Here is a 16,568-nt window from a genome sequence, read left to right on the forward strand (position 1 = left end):
AGGTACCCTCCAACCCTGATGACAAGCACCTGTCACCATCTTGTGACATCGGCACATCACAGGATGAATAGGAGGCTCTGTGTTTTGTAACACTCGGATGAGTTATGACGTTCACATTTATATTCCTCCGGAGACTGTTACAGATTTTATCCATCACTCAGGGCAGTGATGTTCAAAATGATCCAAATTATCCTGATAATAGAACCACACCTTTCCAAGATTTGACCATAGACTTACCTGTATCAAATGTTTCATTTATTTTATTAAGTTAGGCCAGACCAATTTTATTTCTTGTTTTACGGATCCGCCGGTCATATTTTTTCAAGATTCAGAAAAATAAATCCTCATGTTTTTATTGGCCAAAAATGTAAACTTACAAGAAAACTTCTTTTAGATTGTTTTTTGCCCCATATACACTTCATAAGTTCCCAAAAGTAAAATACTTTTGGTATTTAGAAGGAATATTACTGTGACTGGTCATTTTATTTTTTTCCCCTCCTGTCTTTAGGTTTTCTCAGGACAAAAATCTGTAAAACAAGAAATAAGATTGGTCTGGCCTTATGTATTTTTCTGTCACCGTGTAGTAGAATCGATAAGATGTACATTAGCTTCTCTTGGACAATGGTTATCGACTTCAACACATTCTGTTAAAAATAACAATCTTTTGTATGGTAATAGCAGCATCAAGTTTATGTTGTAAATATTTTGTGTTACGTCTTATTGGGTATTGATTACATAGAGCATGTTTGTTTATAGCTTGACAACTCGAGCTGTGATGTAAAGTGATTGGCTAATTTCCAATATCAGCTGGTCCCTAGGCTGCACAGGAGGGTAATACAATAGTTAAACCACTTGGGTTGTTGGGGACATGCTATTCTATAAACTGACCTTGAAACAGTGAATCAATAATATTCCTTGCTAGTCTAATAATCTTTCAAGTTGAGATTCACTTGTGTTCCAATATATCATAACATTATTTAAGAAATCATATTTTCATTTTTCATACTAATTGTTAGTGAGTAAGTATGGTTTTATACTGCTAATATTCCAGCAATATCACAGTGTTGAACACCAGAAATAGGCTTCATACCTTGTATCCATGTGGGGAATCGAACCCGGGCCTTTGGCGTGACGAGTGGACGCTTTACCCATTTGGCTTCCCCACCGCCATTAATTGCTAGTCATGGAACACACAGGTGTTCAATATGGCGGTAAAACCCCTTGGACACAACACTTTTTTTTAAACTGACATATTTATTCCTGTAGTCCTTTCTCAAGGAAATAGCTATGCACCATGGAACTGCAAAGCCAAAACAAATAGAACAGAGAGATCAGAAATCAGGATACAGTATGTTTTTCTTTCTGACAAACACACAAAATACAAAACAAGACAACATACCATTCACACATAATGCACAAGGATAAAGTTGTGGATGAAAAAGCATGGTAGCGCTTCCTCAAAATACAACACATGAATAAATCTAAAAAACACACAGCATATTTCAGGAACATCATTTCATGTTTTTAATAGCACTGAATTTATCTGTTTCCCAGTAAAATATTAGAATAGGATGTTGTGTCTTGTTGACGTGCAGGGAAGATATTTACATTAAATTTGATCAGGAATCGCCTGAAGTAATCAATTGAGTAAACTAAGAAAAGGAATTAGATGTTTCATGTTTCACACATAACTCTTAATGGTTCTGAGGAGAAACAAAACAGTTTTTGATGTTACCATAATCTCTAAAACAACAAGCAGCCTCTTTGCAAACAGCTTTTGCATGTGATCATTCGATTCTATTAAGTGGTCGTTATTCATCGGGAGAAATTAATCCCGGTGATAAATGCTATACTGAGGACCTTATTATTGACTAAGCCTTATCAATTATTAAATTTTATGATGGTTTTCTGTAGGATTATGTTCAGGTATAAATATTTAAACACAGCACTGAAATAGTATCTTCCTGACAGCTGATTTTAGCACAGGACCTGTGAAGCCACCGTCTAAGAGTGTGAACATTGATGTGACGGCTAATATGAATATGTCAGTAACTAGGTTACAGTTTTAATGTACTAGTAATGGAGTGTGAAATTTGTTGAAAATTGTCAAGTTCTCAGTTTCTATTATTAGTTTTTAGAAAACATTACCACTGCTAAAATTAATAGGATTTGGTGGAGGTTTCTATTTCTAATGCTGTTAAGAGGTTAGATAGACTTCTATTGTGACCACCAAGTTAGTTTAGCTTAAGTGTGGAAGAATGTTGATGTAGTTAAGCTCAAATGTGAAAGAACTTTGAAGTTGTTGAGCTTTAATGTGGAAGTACTTTAATGTAGTTTCGCTTAAAATGGGAGAACTTTAATGTAGAGATTATTAAAATAACAATGCTTTATTTAGGGATTATGCTATTGACCTAGATAACTGAGACCAGATGAGGTGATATTTAGATAATAGATGCATGTATGTATATCATGTATATGTGTGTCGTTGTAGCAAGATCACCGTGTGTGACATGGACTTCATGTAGTGTCAGCTGGTCTAGTCATCCGATTCAGTGATTTAGAATGAACTCACGCAAATGTGACCTTTTCAAGCAGCATTCCGGTCTCTAAATATGGCTCTCCTTTACACTTGTGACATTTCATGAAGATCGCAGATCTCGGGTTGTTGAAATAATTTGAAGTTTACGTATCTATTTCTGAAGGTTTATGTGGCTGAATCCTAACACTGATGGTTGTCAAATAGTTTACTCGAAAATCAAGGCGTACTGGTTTGTGAATACATCTATGTTATCTATGGTTTGTACAGCTACAAACCTTTGCTCACATTTCACTGTATCCTAATTGTATAGATCAATGCTCATGCTGTTGATCACTGGTTTGTCTGGTCCAGACTTGATTATTTATAGACCACTGCCATTTAGCTGGAATATTGCTGAGCACAACATTAAACAACAAACAAACAGAAACAAAACAACAAAAACAGTTACAAACCTGTAGACTACCATAAGTTTTCAATTTTCTTACTGTTGAAAGCCTCCGTCTACTGTATGTTATCGATGGTTTGTACAGTTACAATTCTGTAATTTATCAGCCACCTTCTCGTAGACCTAATCTACAGCTACCACTAGCTGTTTATGAAGCCACAGCTATGTTGTTTAGCTACATGGGTATTTACTACTCATAGACATACGCAACACTTTATTAACATGCTAAGGTTACAGACCCCTCCCCGATTTAAATGCAGGTCATTGATGGTTACAGTGTGCTGAAGTAGTCACAGATTTCTTTCACTTTCTCAGGAATAGGCGCCATGAGTTTGGAACCCTCGCCTCAAATAAGCAGGTACCATTGGTAATTGTCCCAAGTGAAGCCCATCGGTTTGTAGTTCAAGTTGGGGGAACTATGCCAGATAAAGGGGAAAAATGGCCATAAATCATGTTTTGACATGTGGAATAAATGTTATGTTGTCAATGAGATAGTAAGTATAGGGTGTCATATTTGAAACGGTTTGATGGGAGGACAATGGCAGGTCACATGACACTTTTCTTGTTTGACGGCCATGTCAACAGGTTTCTAAACCAACAATCATGATACAATTTATAACTCTTGTTGTAGATGCAGAAATGGTAGCTGAGAAATAATGTTTTTGAAATATACTGAGGAAAACAAATAAGGGAACACCGCTTCATGGCAGTGTTCCTGTATTTATTGTCAGATTTCCTATTCAAAGCTGGTGATGAAAACTGGAAAATATTAAGGAACACTTGAATTTTCCTGTGTTCCTTTATTTGTTTCTCTCAGTATATGTTAGTCCATGAGGAATATTCTTGGTGGCATAATCATTGTTTTCAAGATGATTATGATTTTGGATTTTTTAAAATATTTTACTTAACTCTTTCAACACCAGTCAACCAGAGGCATTTACTGCCATGACACCGAGTTCCCAGAGACTCTGAGGTCATAGATGAAGCCTATGTTTATGAAGGAAATTATAAGCTTGTAAAACGTTATTGCTACTACATCCCATACACCATTTAAAAGATCTAATCCTACTGTTGATAAATATGAAGTTTATTTTTATAATATTATTAAATTTATACAACTACAACTTAAATAAATTTATATTTGAATGAAAATGCAAGCTTACATTTATAACGTCCAGATAAACCACGAAAGGAGCAAAAACTATGGCGATTTTTTCCATTTGTGACATGTCACAATATGCCCGTGCCTTTTCTTTTATATTTTCATCTTTACGTAATCAGAAAATTATTATAAAAGATTTCTTAAACAATATGTATGGTGCAGCCTATTTCCGATATCTGTGGCTTTCAGCTCGGTAAAATGACATAACAACTGAAAATACCTCCGTTTTGAAGCTTTGTATGAATAACATCTTGTGACAAATCGTTTGATGTCGGGCATCGTTCGAAAGCTCTGAACATCAACAATATCACTGTACCCTTGTCAAGAGTATTTTCACAGTTGTAAGAAGCGATTTTATTGGATAAAAATTGGTTTCTAATGGCGGCTTTTTAGCCACAGTCTGCTATAAGGGTCGTCATTGGTCAAAATCAGACCGTGACCTAAGGCAGCCAATCATATTACAGCAATGGATATCGTCCTCGTAAGCGAAAACCTTTAGATTTAGACAAAAGTTTTGGGTAAAATAATGGTATTCTGAACATATTAAGCAAGAAATCGCTACCTATCGTAAATTATGGAACTTATTGGATGTATCGTGCTTGGTTATGACCTGTGACAAAAATGCTTCATGTATGTATTTTCGCATTAAACATCGTGTCGGCGTGAAGATTGAGGTGAGCGAGATGTCACTCGTCAGTGACTTGACTTGCATTACATGATCGCACAAAAGATGGAAATAGTAATTTTATATATGCGTTTGACAACTTTAATGAATGCTGTTGTTGATTTTATTCATTAGTTATTCAATTTATTTAATAATTTCCTCGAAACATCGTTACTTTGCTCTTTGACAATGTTTATTGTAGACCCGCTGCCGAAGCATGTGTCCGAGAATCGTTGTTTTCAATAACATTGCGAAAAATAGTTTATAATTTTAATTCTGCTGATAATATATGATAAATTGAAATTTAATAAGTGTTTTTAGACATTGTGAAATGTGATAGATTTGATATATGAATCAAAAGTCAGGTAGGTTCCTAAAATTATGTCTCATTTTGACGTGACTACTGCCTGGCCGATTAATCGGCCTCCGGTGTCTGGGGACTCATAACGTTGTGGCCGATTATTCGGCCTGCGGTGTTGAAAGGGTTAATCATGAGTGAAGTGAAAATAGTTTGAAATCTGGTGTTAGCTACAGTGTGTTTGAGAGAAAAATGTGTTAAAAATAGCTCTGTCTTTTTTGTGTGTGTGCAGCTGAACTTTTTTGCATGATGTACAAAGTTATGTAGTTGAGGAAGGGAATTAACACTTTCACTATTGGAATTAGTTTGTGAGACAACGTTCTTGTGACTGAGGTCAGTGTGATGACACTGGGGAATTTGGATGTACACAAGGTGGGAATAGCACTGTGACATTTACCATACATCTACTTCTAATGAAAAACTAACACAGAGCATCAGGGGAATCAGAGGCCACAATTTCTCACCTGATACAACTAAGGATGGAACGACTTGGTGACTCAGTTCTTCGCAAAATGTGGTCATGGGGAATAAGTTGTTTTAATGATGTAATTTGTGGACACGAAACAATGTATTTATAACAGTTGTTATTTGGGTTTGAGAAGGAACTGTGAGATTCATATTTCCCATGACAATATTTGATAGACTCCAGTTTTTGTAATGGGTTTGGTTTCAAGTAATTTCTTTGATTATGAAACTTTATATATTGGTTTCATGTAATTTCTTTGATTATAAAACTTTATTTGTAAAACGGTTAAGTTTTTATGACAATGCTTATACTGTATATCATATTTTACTTTTTATATTTTACTTTCTTTTTATATATAGCTAGTCAAACACTTTTGCTACAATTTGAAAAAATATTGAGAAAAATATTGAAATATTATCACCTATTTCAAGTTAATGAAAGTGTATGTACATTTCATGTTTGAAAATGATTATTTTGAAGGTCTGTTTGGAAAAATCAAATCCGCATTTTTTTCCTCAAGTTATGTGATGCTGTGAGGGGTATTAGCATGAAGAGGTCATCATCTGGTCATGAGGTTAATTACAGGAAAGCAGTATGTCGTAAACTGTCTCTGATGTAATATTGCCCCAGCAGCCAGCTTATATCCGACTGTCTGTTCCCTAATCTCCATAGCCCTTCCTTCCACCCGCTCGGATGATCCTGAAGAGATAATTACTTCTTGTTCAAATCCTCAAAGCTGCTTATAACAAAGAAAAAAGCTACTTTTCAGTAAATGAGAGAAACTGGCAGATTTCCCCCGACGTGTTATGCAATATATCTCTCACAGAGCCTGGTCCCGTCATTGTCTCTATAGTCCCCCACTGCGGAGGTGTTGGGAGTAATTGGTGCGTACCTGTTGGGAGGGTAAAGGTGTACCTCTCTCACCTACGTCGTTACCTTTCATGGGTCATGTCTGAGGTGGCTGGACGCACCAGGGGGTACATCGAGAATGTTTGCCACAAAACTGGTTTGAATTAGCCGTTTAACTCAATAAACAGTTAAGAATATAATCAACTACTTCAATGTCAACTCAGGTTCATTGGACAGAGGCTCTTTGTTGTTGGAACTGAAAAAAAAATAATGTCATGGAAAATCAGTAAGTTCGTTCTGAGTCTGTGAACGAACATAAAATTGATTTTTGTCACCTGTTTGATCAGAAATATAAGTGTCATAGAATGAGTGAGTGAGTTTAGTTTTACGCCGCACTCAGCTGACATAGAATGTTTCGCAGTTAATTATAAAAGTAAATCTAATCTTGAGAGGTACAACTGATGTAGGTTTTAAATATTGTTTTCACGTGGTGGCCTCAGCAAATTTTGTTAAACAGTTTTATCATTTTAGTGCAGTTTGAAATTTTGGTCATTTTCTTAAAAATGTAATATTTGATAACAGGGTGTTGTCGACTAACCTTGATATGATGAAAAAGAATGAAAACTTTTGAAATATTTCCTGTGTCAAGTAGTCTGTGTGTTGAAGCATTCGATATCATCACCTGTGTTTTGAGGCGAAAAGTGTCATTTTCACCAAAGGGGAAAGATTGTGTGTTTGCAAACAAGCAACACAGCAGTCTGGGTTTTGTCCCAATATTGACAGCATAGGGACTAAGCCAGTTTCATGTTTGTCTGTCGTGGGCAAATTCTCTTCCAGCTGACAACTCACCATTACTGTCACTTTTTGTTCTGCTCTGAGATTTGTTATAATGTAAGGTTTATTGAAGTCTGGAGTTTGGGGTCTACCATGTTCAATTTCCTGTGTTAAGGTTTAAGAGTAAATTGTTTACAGTTTGAAGTTTTGTGTATTTTGCATGAAAGCTTATACAGGAAATAAATTTTTGCATTTAATGAAGCAAAAATTCAGTATCCTGCTGTTTGCTTTATACATTGATTTAAATGTGTTTCTTTTTTATATAGCCTTTCAAAACCTCCATAGCATAGGTAGAATGTACTTGAAACTGAAAAAACCCTAAAACATCTGTGTTATAAAAAATTAAATTTTAAAACTCCAATTCAAAATAAACAACACTACCAGTTAATGTGTCAACATAGCTTGAACTAAACTTCCAAATGCTGTGTAAATTATGATAAATGCATCTTGCCATAATTGCATTAAGTTTGTTGTAGTAGTTGTTTGGAAAGCAGTATCTTGAAAACGCTAAGGGTTGACAACCTCCATATTATTTCATTCAAAGGTTTTTGTATGGAGTCTTCATGTCTGTTCACCTTGGGCTACCCTTATTGAATGTGCTATGAACACCAGCAAATACACCAGCGCCCTCTACTGACACCATATGAAAACGAGCAATGGAGAATTTCTAATACTTCACTGGGACAAAGAACATGTTCAATAATAACTCTTCTGTGGCTGCCAATACAACACTATTGACATACTGCCCATTGTCCAAATGACAGCTTTCCTATTCATGTTTTGGTTATTTTGTATGTGTGCGTTAATACTAATAACACTGTACATTCAATAACCCGCTTGGTGAAATATTTTATGAAGAAATGAAACAAAAGCATCCAGTCATGTAGACAGAAAGAAAATCAGACTCTAATTGTGATTTCCATGGTTACATATTGTGTTCAGTAAGTTAAGTGTGCTGGTTGCGATATTTGCTAAATTTGAAACTAATTTGTGTGAATATAGCGCACATATTTGTCTTGAAGTCGTAAGTTGGAGTAAGAAAACACCTCATGTCGACTCGGCTGTGATGACATTATGTGATACGTTGTGTGGATAGGTCCTCAAATAGCAATCTTGTCTTTGTGCGATAATGGGAATATTTTCATTTGGCGATCCAGTGTTGTTGAGTGTTTGCTCATATGTCTCCCCTGGCCTCAATAGCGGGATTGATAAAATCATGCAACCTGAATACTCTGTACAGCTTCTCTTGCGAGGAAGACGTGACACAGAATAGAAAGACGATCGCACATGTCTTCCAAAGCTTTTCAAACGTGGTTGTGATCGTTGAATGACAATGATCTGGCTCGGAACTCTGTCCGCCTGGCTGAACGCGGATAGACTTGCATATCACCATTGGATAAAGAAAAACAAGGCCTCAGGCCTGCCATTTAACAGCATTAGGAGATTTATTTACTCTTGAACTTAATTCAACTGTACTCTTCAAATAAAAGATGCACTGCATTCATCTCTTGGACTGTAATAGTCGAGTATTTTCTGCTTGTACTGGTTGTATTTTTCAAAATGTTGACATTTCTGGTTGAGCTCTGGGCTAGACTGGTGGTGTGTTGTAGAGCTTTTGTCCAGCCGTCTCACAGTCCACTAGCTTCTTTCAGTGTGTGACAGATTTGAAACCTGTATGTTCAGCCTAAATTGTATCAAATGTACCTATAAACCTGCTAATGTCTCTATGAAAGTACATTTTCTCTTCACACAGAATATTTAGCTGGTTCTATTCAGTTGTAAAGCTGGCGTCACCTGATGAATGGTCATAGCTCCCTCGTCACCCTCTTTGAGCATCCAACCAGGCCGAGATCAGGCTGAACCAAAACAAGTTTAAAATCCTATCTGACTGGGACAACACCATAGAGATTTTCTGCTATGGTGAATTTGTCGGTGAGATTCAAAAAGGAAAATCAAGAAGCCGCGATAAAACTGTGCCCATCACCTAATCCTCGTGCCTACGAGTCTGGCCTTGCGATACAGGAAAAGCATTTAGCATGTTTCCGCCAGGAGTTTTGTGGCAGTGTGTGTGTATGGGTGGTCAGGGGACTGGGTTGTGGCTGGAATCTATAGCAAAGGTGATACTCTTCGGTCTACAAACTTTACTTTTTAGCATTCCAAGGTCTGCGTTCTCACAAAACAAATAGTTCCTGTAGAATTGATTTGAGATTGAGAATGTAGGGCTATGATTAGCATCTACAGCAGAGAGCAAAATAGACACAGATACATAAACCACCTGGTGCGTAGAGATGCTCGATGTATCTTGTGAAGCAATGAAACGGCATTCAACATGGCGTATTGATGTTTGGTACTGCAATATTGTTTTTATATAAATGCGCGATATGTTGTCGATGATGGCTGAAATAGATGTATTACTTGATTATAGGTTGAGAAATGTGCCTGCTGTAATTGATGAAGAAAAAAACGCAATTTCCTCACGACAAAAGAATATTTAACAATGTAGTTAAAATGGACATTGATGCTTGTGAATGTTGGCAGATTACATGATGTAATCCAGATTATCTTGGTTAGGCTGTGGGCTGGGGCAGAAGTAAGCTGCTTGAAGTGCACCATGAAAGGTTTTCATTTCAAATTGGGTGATTTGTAGAGAATTATGTGTCGATACAACTATAATTAAAGGCTGAGGCTTTCTGATATGTTTCAGAACCATGTGTTTGGAAACAAAGTAACATTATCTGAAGATTCGAGGATTTAGACCCTTCCTTAGCACAAAAGCTCATCTCAAAGACCAATACAAATTCGAACCTGTGGAATGTAAATTGATGTACAATTTTTGTTTAATTCTGAGTGTAATTATGTCCTTGACATTTCATATATTGTTCCAACTTAGCAAACATCACCGACGCAGACCATATCCGCCTACTCGGTGTAGAGTTTAGCCATGAACTCTAAACAGTACAAAGGACATTTGGCTTATTGGCGTTTGCTTCAGTCGTTAGTGGTCACAGCCCAGTGGCACTATTGTTGGTCACAGAGATTATTGTGGACGAAACAAAGGAGAACATCTACTTTTTCTTCGGATTTGATGGAGATTAGAGTTATTGCTTGACTATAGAGCTGCCAGTGGCCTGACAATTTCAAAAGCTGTTGTAACGGCTATGTTGACATTTGTGGCCAATCAGAGGGGCTATTCTTCAGTCAGTGGCTCTCGCCATAATACTTTCCCTAGTTTACCCTGGGTTCTTGCCGCTAGTAGATACTTCAGCAAATCATCATGTTTTTCCTGCAACTTTGAGCTTTTTCTGCGCAAAAGTCATGACCTTTGAGATGGCTTTACCTTAAATGAAAAGAAAATATTTTTGTATGATTTGTTGACTTAGTGACAATAGCAATGTTAGATCTTAAAGTATCCATTCAGATTTGTTGGGATGAGTGGAGATGGTTGCCCCTAACAACCTTCATGTCTGGAAAATGGTGTTTATGATGTAAGATGGATTTCTCATGGCAGTTATACCAGACCCAGTTCCAAGACAACAGCTTGACATGTTTTTCAATAAACAAAGAAATACAACTTTGCCAGCTCCTTGTAATTATTTCCCTGATCATTTAATTTTTTTCTTTGAATCGTTATTCGATGAAACCGATTGTACAAGTGTAATTGGAAATTATCTGGCTGAATTGATATCTTACTTGTTGAATTTATTTCTCAAAATGGCTGTATTTCAATTCAATTTAGATGTACAAATTCTTGTTTAATTTGCAGACATGTCACAAGAATAGCTATGCGGTGGTTTTATTTCCAGCAACCAAAGTGTGGGGCCTTTGTAGTTAAGGCGACAGAAGTTTAATGGTCACTGAAGGCTCACAACAGGATGTCCGGTTTCTGTCACGTTGATAATGGTGTTCCTTGCCACTTTCACATGAAAGGCTGATGCGAGGCTCCCATGTAAATGAGGCCATTTATTCAACACACAATCATCAGGGAATTTTTTTTATATTGATGACTCGAATATTTTTTTTGTCGTGATGACAAGAAACGTTTCTTATGGTATTGTTTCTTATTAACGAATTACATGTGAATGATTACACTCAGCTTGCTTTGGATTTTTTGGGTCCTTTGAGTTTTGGCTGATTTTGCAGTATTAAATTGAATGGAAATGTTCAGTCAGTCAGTTGACATGATAATGGATCTGTTGTGTTGAAAAATTGTTAAGGAGGGTATTGTCACGGAAACATAGGATAAAATTACCATGCAGAACCCGGGATCATCTGTCTAAGATTTCAGGTGTCACCAATACATATGCTACGGATGCCAACAAAGTCATGGAGATTTATGCTTGAAGTGGTCTCAGAATACCCCCCTCTGGTCAGCATACCGCTTGTTGTTTTATAATGAAACCTCTGAACAAATATAGTATTTCCTTTTTGTCCCATGGCCACCTGCCTGTTTCTGGCAGGTAAACACACTCAATGTTTAATAAATCACTAGGTTAGTCTTTGCAGGCAGATAACCGAGTGTTTCAAACTTGACATAAATTATCTCCCTTTCTGATTTATCATCATTCCTGGTTTGTTTGTTAGGAAGTTTGTCAAACCAAGAATCTGCTGATTTTCATTTTTTGCTGGGAAAATTTCATGGACAGATCATACTTTTAGGGATCATTTCTATAACATGCATCGCCATGACTTCAGGTAAAACTGACGGTCTACCAAACCACAAGGATGATAGAAAATCAGAATGATTATGTCACGGGAGGTGATACACTTGAACTTTTTAACCTTCCAAGCCTTTTCTGAAACAATATTAATAGGCTGGCCCTGGGCTGTCAGGAAAGTCAATGTTAAGATCATAAATATTCAAACATGGAAAGTTCTCTGATCATTGTGTATACAATCAAGGCAAATCTAAAATTTTAATCTAGTTTAGATTTAGAAATATTTCAAATATAACACCTTTATATTTTCCTGTATGGAATCGACAGACTCTCTGGCTAGATGTGAAGGCACCCAAACAAAGATAAGGCATTACCCTTATGTCTCTGAAAGAGGATATTTTGAAAACTGGTGTGATTTCATGACGTTGATGGACATTAAGATAACCAACAATGGATGGTGTGATAAGACGGCCATGTTTGAGGGGTGGCTTCCTCTTTGTAGCCAGGTGAACGTAGCTCAATCCTCCAGGATGCCGCCTGAGATACTCATCCATCGGGAAGGGTTCTCTTGTAATATAAAAATACAGAACTGTCTTCAATAGATTAGATGTGCTTGTAAAATATGATGGATCCGATTTCAAACTTTTCATAAATGCCAAGTTGGTAAAATATTTCAGCATTGTGATACTGATTGTCATGTAGTTGGTCAGAGTTCTGGTTTATTATGAAACCTGCTTTTGAGAAATCACTGTTTGAATGTTTGAATTGGCTTGATTTCCAAATATGAAAGACATGAATCTTGTACAACATAATAATCTTTATAGAAAGTTTCGAGGTCATCCATGTATAACATAACAATCTTTATAGAAAGTTTCGAGGTCATCCATGTCTGACTTTGAAGCTGTTGTTGCTATACGTCTGTGTACAATACGTGTGTATAACAGTTCCCGACAAACGGCCCTTGTCAATCAGACGCAATTATATCAATGACGTTGGATGCTAAAGATTTTATCAATATTAGACCGCTGGATATCGAAACAAGCATATTTTCCCTAAAATGGTGTCTAAAGTGCTTGCTCTGCTGCAATTTCCAAGCAATTGATATAATTGTCTGATGAGATGAACTAGGCAGAATCTATATAATGTTCCTTTGCACGTTTTACAGACAGGCTGTAACAATGCACTTGCTCATTGATTTGATGCTGTGTTTTAGGTTCTTGGAGAGGTCCACCGGTGTGGTAATGTTATCCATGCAATCATGTCCTGCTAATAGTAATAGGCAAAGATAATGACTATCGAGCTGAATCTGGTCCGTTCATTTCATCTCAGACCACTATAACACTATAGTGGCATTTCACATTATGTCCAACCATTTCACCACCCAGCCCAGACAATGCAGTCGAAAATATAAGTATGATCCTCTTGTTCTCAGCTGTACATGTTAAGAATATTGGACTGACAACTGCTTTCAAGCAAGGTAGTTGACCAGGGCCCTGTTCTTCAAAGCGATCGTAACCCTAAGATGATCGTAACTCCCATACTTTAACATAGACTTATGACAGTTGTAGCGCTACGTTCGCTTTGAGGAACAGGGCCCTGTTGCACATCGGTATGCTGGGACTAGTTTCAGGTGTTTGATGGAGTAATTTTGAAGTTAAAAATATTTGCAGAAATGTCTTGTTTTATACCTATTTTTCAGTTTCATGTAATAATTGACTATAACTACCGTATATTACTGAATAAGGAGGTCGGCTTATCTACGGGTAACCTCAGCATGCCTCTCCTGTTAATAAAGCATATTTGTCAATGTAGATACTTTACATTTATTTATTGTTCAAGTATATATGTTACAGTAAGATTGTGAAACAAGGGATTTCCTGATAACCCCGAACAATACTGTCATGAAAACATGTAATCCCTAAAAAATCGTTTAGTTCATGACATTTATTAACAAATAAATATGCAGACATGAAAATTCAGTTAAATATAGACATGTAAAAAAGCAGATTCAGAATAATAACTTGTATTGTAAATGAAACATAAAATGTTTATGAAATCAATATTGACCTTCCAGTTGTTGGCACACAGCATGCTTATCATGCACTTGATAGTGCTCTGTGTTTTGATGGTCCATTGACTGCTAGAAATGTTTCCTTGATGTTCAACAGATGGGGACGTTGTTGTTAGGTATGTGTTTCGCATTGTTGCATGTGACACACCTGGCATGTACAGGTATAATTATATATCAGAGATTGGGCTGAAATGAGCATGTGAAATGTTCCGTGGAAATTATTGATATTTTTATTTCTAATTGCACGAATTGTCAATTCTATGTCAATCGATAAGTGCATTATTCATTCCATGAATTTGTGGGAATGAAATTAAACTTCACGACAAAAATTTTAAAAAGTATGACGCTCAATAACGTAATGGTTGTCATAAAAATTTAATAATAGCTAAGTGGGGTTAAACATGTGAAATGACAAATTCCTTTCAACGTGGTAATAAAAACCTGAAAACATCTATCTCAAACAATGAAGAAGAGCTCTCAGCCACTTGTTGATCACACAACTCATAATGTACACTTATTTCAGGATTGTGGTTCAGTTGCCTCGTGGTTAAAGCGTTTTCTTGTAACACAGAATACCTGGGTTTGCTTCCCTATATGTGTGAAGCCCATTCCTGGTGCCCCTTGACATGATATTGCTGGACTATTGCTGAAAGTCACTCACTCACTCACTCACTCACGATTGCTGTATTGAAAAAGCTGGCTCAGGTCACCAAGGTGGAGCTTGCCATTTGTCAAGGGTTGTTAATTGTGGAGCACAAGCCCCAGCCCAAGCAGTCAGTGTTTGCCAGTGGCAATGGCCACCTTTTCCATTATAGATTTCATTACCTCTCAATAAGGGTCATGATCGACACTATTTTCTATCAAAATGGGGTACAGTGAGTGATACAATGAATTCCTATAAAACCACCTGGGGGAAATAAATTCCACCATTTTACGATTTGTTTATAATGTTGTGTTGATAATCAAACTCTTAAGATTACCAACAGACAGTTAATAAAGACATGTTTTTATAATTAATTGTAGATTAGGAAGTAAGATCCTTCCCTTAATCTTGTACTTAATGCTCTGTTAATTGTATAACTATTTGTTATTAAGAGGATTTATGAATGTTACAAAGAAAGGAACATTGATAGTTCATGTTTAATTTGCAGTCATAGTTAAAAGATTAACTCTTTGTGGTTAAAAAATAACTGCATTTTAGTGTGGTATGTTCAACAGGAACCAAGTTCACAGTGAAATGCTAAATATATTGAATAAATCCAGAGGAGTATTGCACAACAATCAACATTGATGAATAATAATCATACAAGTTGGCTTTCTAATTCGAGAGTCAACATTTATTAATAAAATGAATGCCTTTATGATGTTTAGATACCAAGAGGTAATCAAGTATTATGGTTAAAAGCTTTATGATATGTTGTTCATAAAAACATAGTTGCAAGGGAAGTAGTATTGAGAATGGTTTTTGGTTGTTGCAAATGAATTGTGGTAAATAGTCTGGAACAAATTTATGCAGAATATTTTTCAGAATTCTGTTTTTTGTGTTTGCTGATGAATCATCAACTGTGGGAGACTGACAGAATAACATGCCTAGTTTCCCAGAGCATACCTGTGTTGGGGTCTTTCAACATGGAAGCCTGGGTGGCAAAATGGCTGACTTAACACAGACATCTTTGCTCACAAGTATTCGGTTTCAAGTCTTGGCTGGAATTCGTTAAGTCATAAGATATGAAATTTGAATGATATTCATGCTTCAGTAGAGGTCTGAGTATTGAGTTTCATTTTTATTCACTGACATTTATTTCAGATGAATTTCAATGAGTTGAGATAATATTTTTTATGAGCATGATGATATTGATAATAGTGACAATGTCAATTATATTGCGATGATCGACTGTCTGGATGTGATGGTGAAAGACTAGCTCAGTTTTCTCAAATATTTGTATCGAGGTATAGAAATCTGAACGATATCCTTCTTGCTGTATGACAAGGTGGTATACTATTAGCTGTGTTATTGATGACAACAACTTATGTCATAACTGCACAGAGAATATGAAAAACAAAATCGGAACATTCAACACCACTGAGATTTAGTACAAACCATTCAGCCCAGAGTGCTGAGTCACATGACTGTGTGATGTATCATGCAAAAAGATGTCGTCAAGGACCAAATATGATACAGTATTATGAAGATCTTTTGTGACAGAGGTACGTTTTTCTCTCTCGGCGAAGACTGTATTCATGGTTGATGAAGCCGATTCAACACCGGCTCATACTTAATTACACCTCCCAGTAAGCATTCAAAGTTTACCAGTGTAACGTTTGAGGGAGATTATAATCTCTATTCTGTAGATTGTAGATTAGGCTATTTTTAGAAAACTTGTATATATTATTTGGAAAGATATCAAGAAACTGTAATCATGTTGTCATCAGCAGTCTGTCTGTTCAAACTGAATTGAAAAGTGCATGTTAATCTAGATATTTTTCTCGTCACTGACTTCCTATGCTGGACTGGGAAAGAACAC

General features: G+C 36.4%; 1 protein-coding gene and 1 pseudogene across 1 annotated transcript in view; both read left to right on the forward strand.

Moving 5' to 3' along the window:
• LOC124283802 (cadherin-related tumor suppressor-like) overlaps nt 1-16,568 on the forward strand; it is a 126,583-nt gene that overhangs the window by 12,007 nt on the left and 98,008 nt on the right.
• Nucleotides 11,958-12,075, forward strand: LOC124283807 (annotated as a pseudogene).

This window comes from Haliotis rubra, unplaced genomic scaffold (assembly GCF_003918875.1).
Source record: "Haliotis rubra isolate DU_JTF1 unplaced genomic scaffold, ASM391887v1 Scf321, whole genome shotgun sequence".
NCBI lineage: Eukaryota > Metazoa > Mollusca > Gastropoda > Lepetellida > Haliotidae > Haliotis > Haliotis rubra.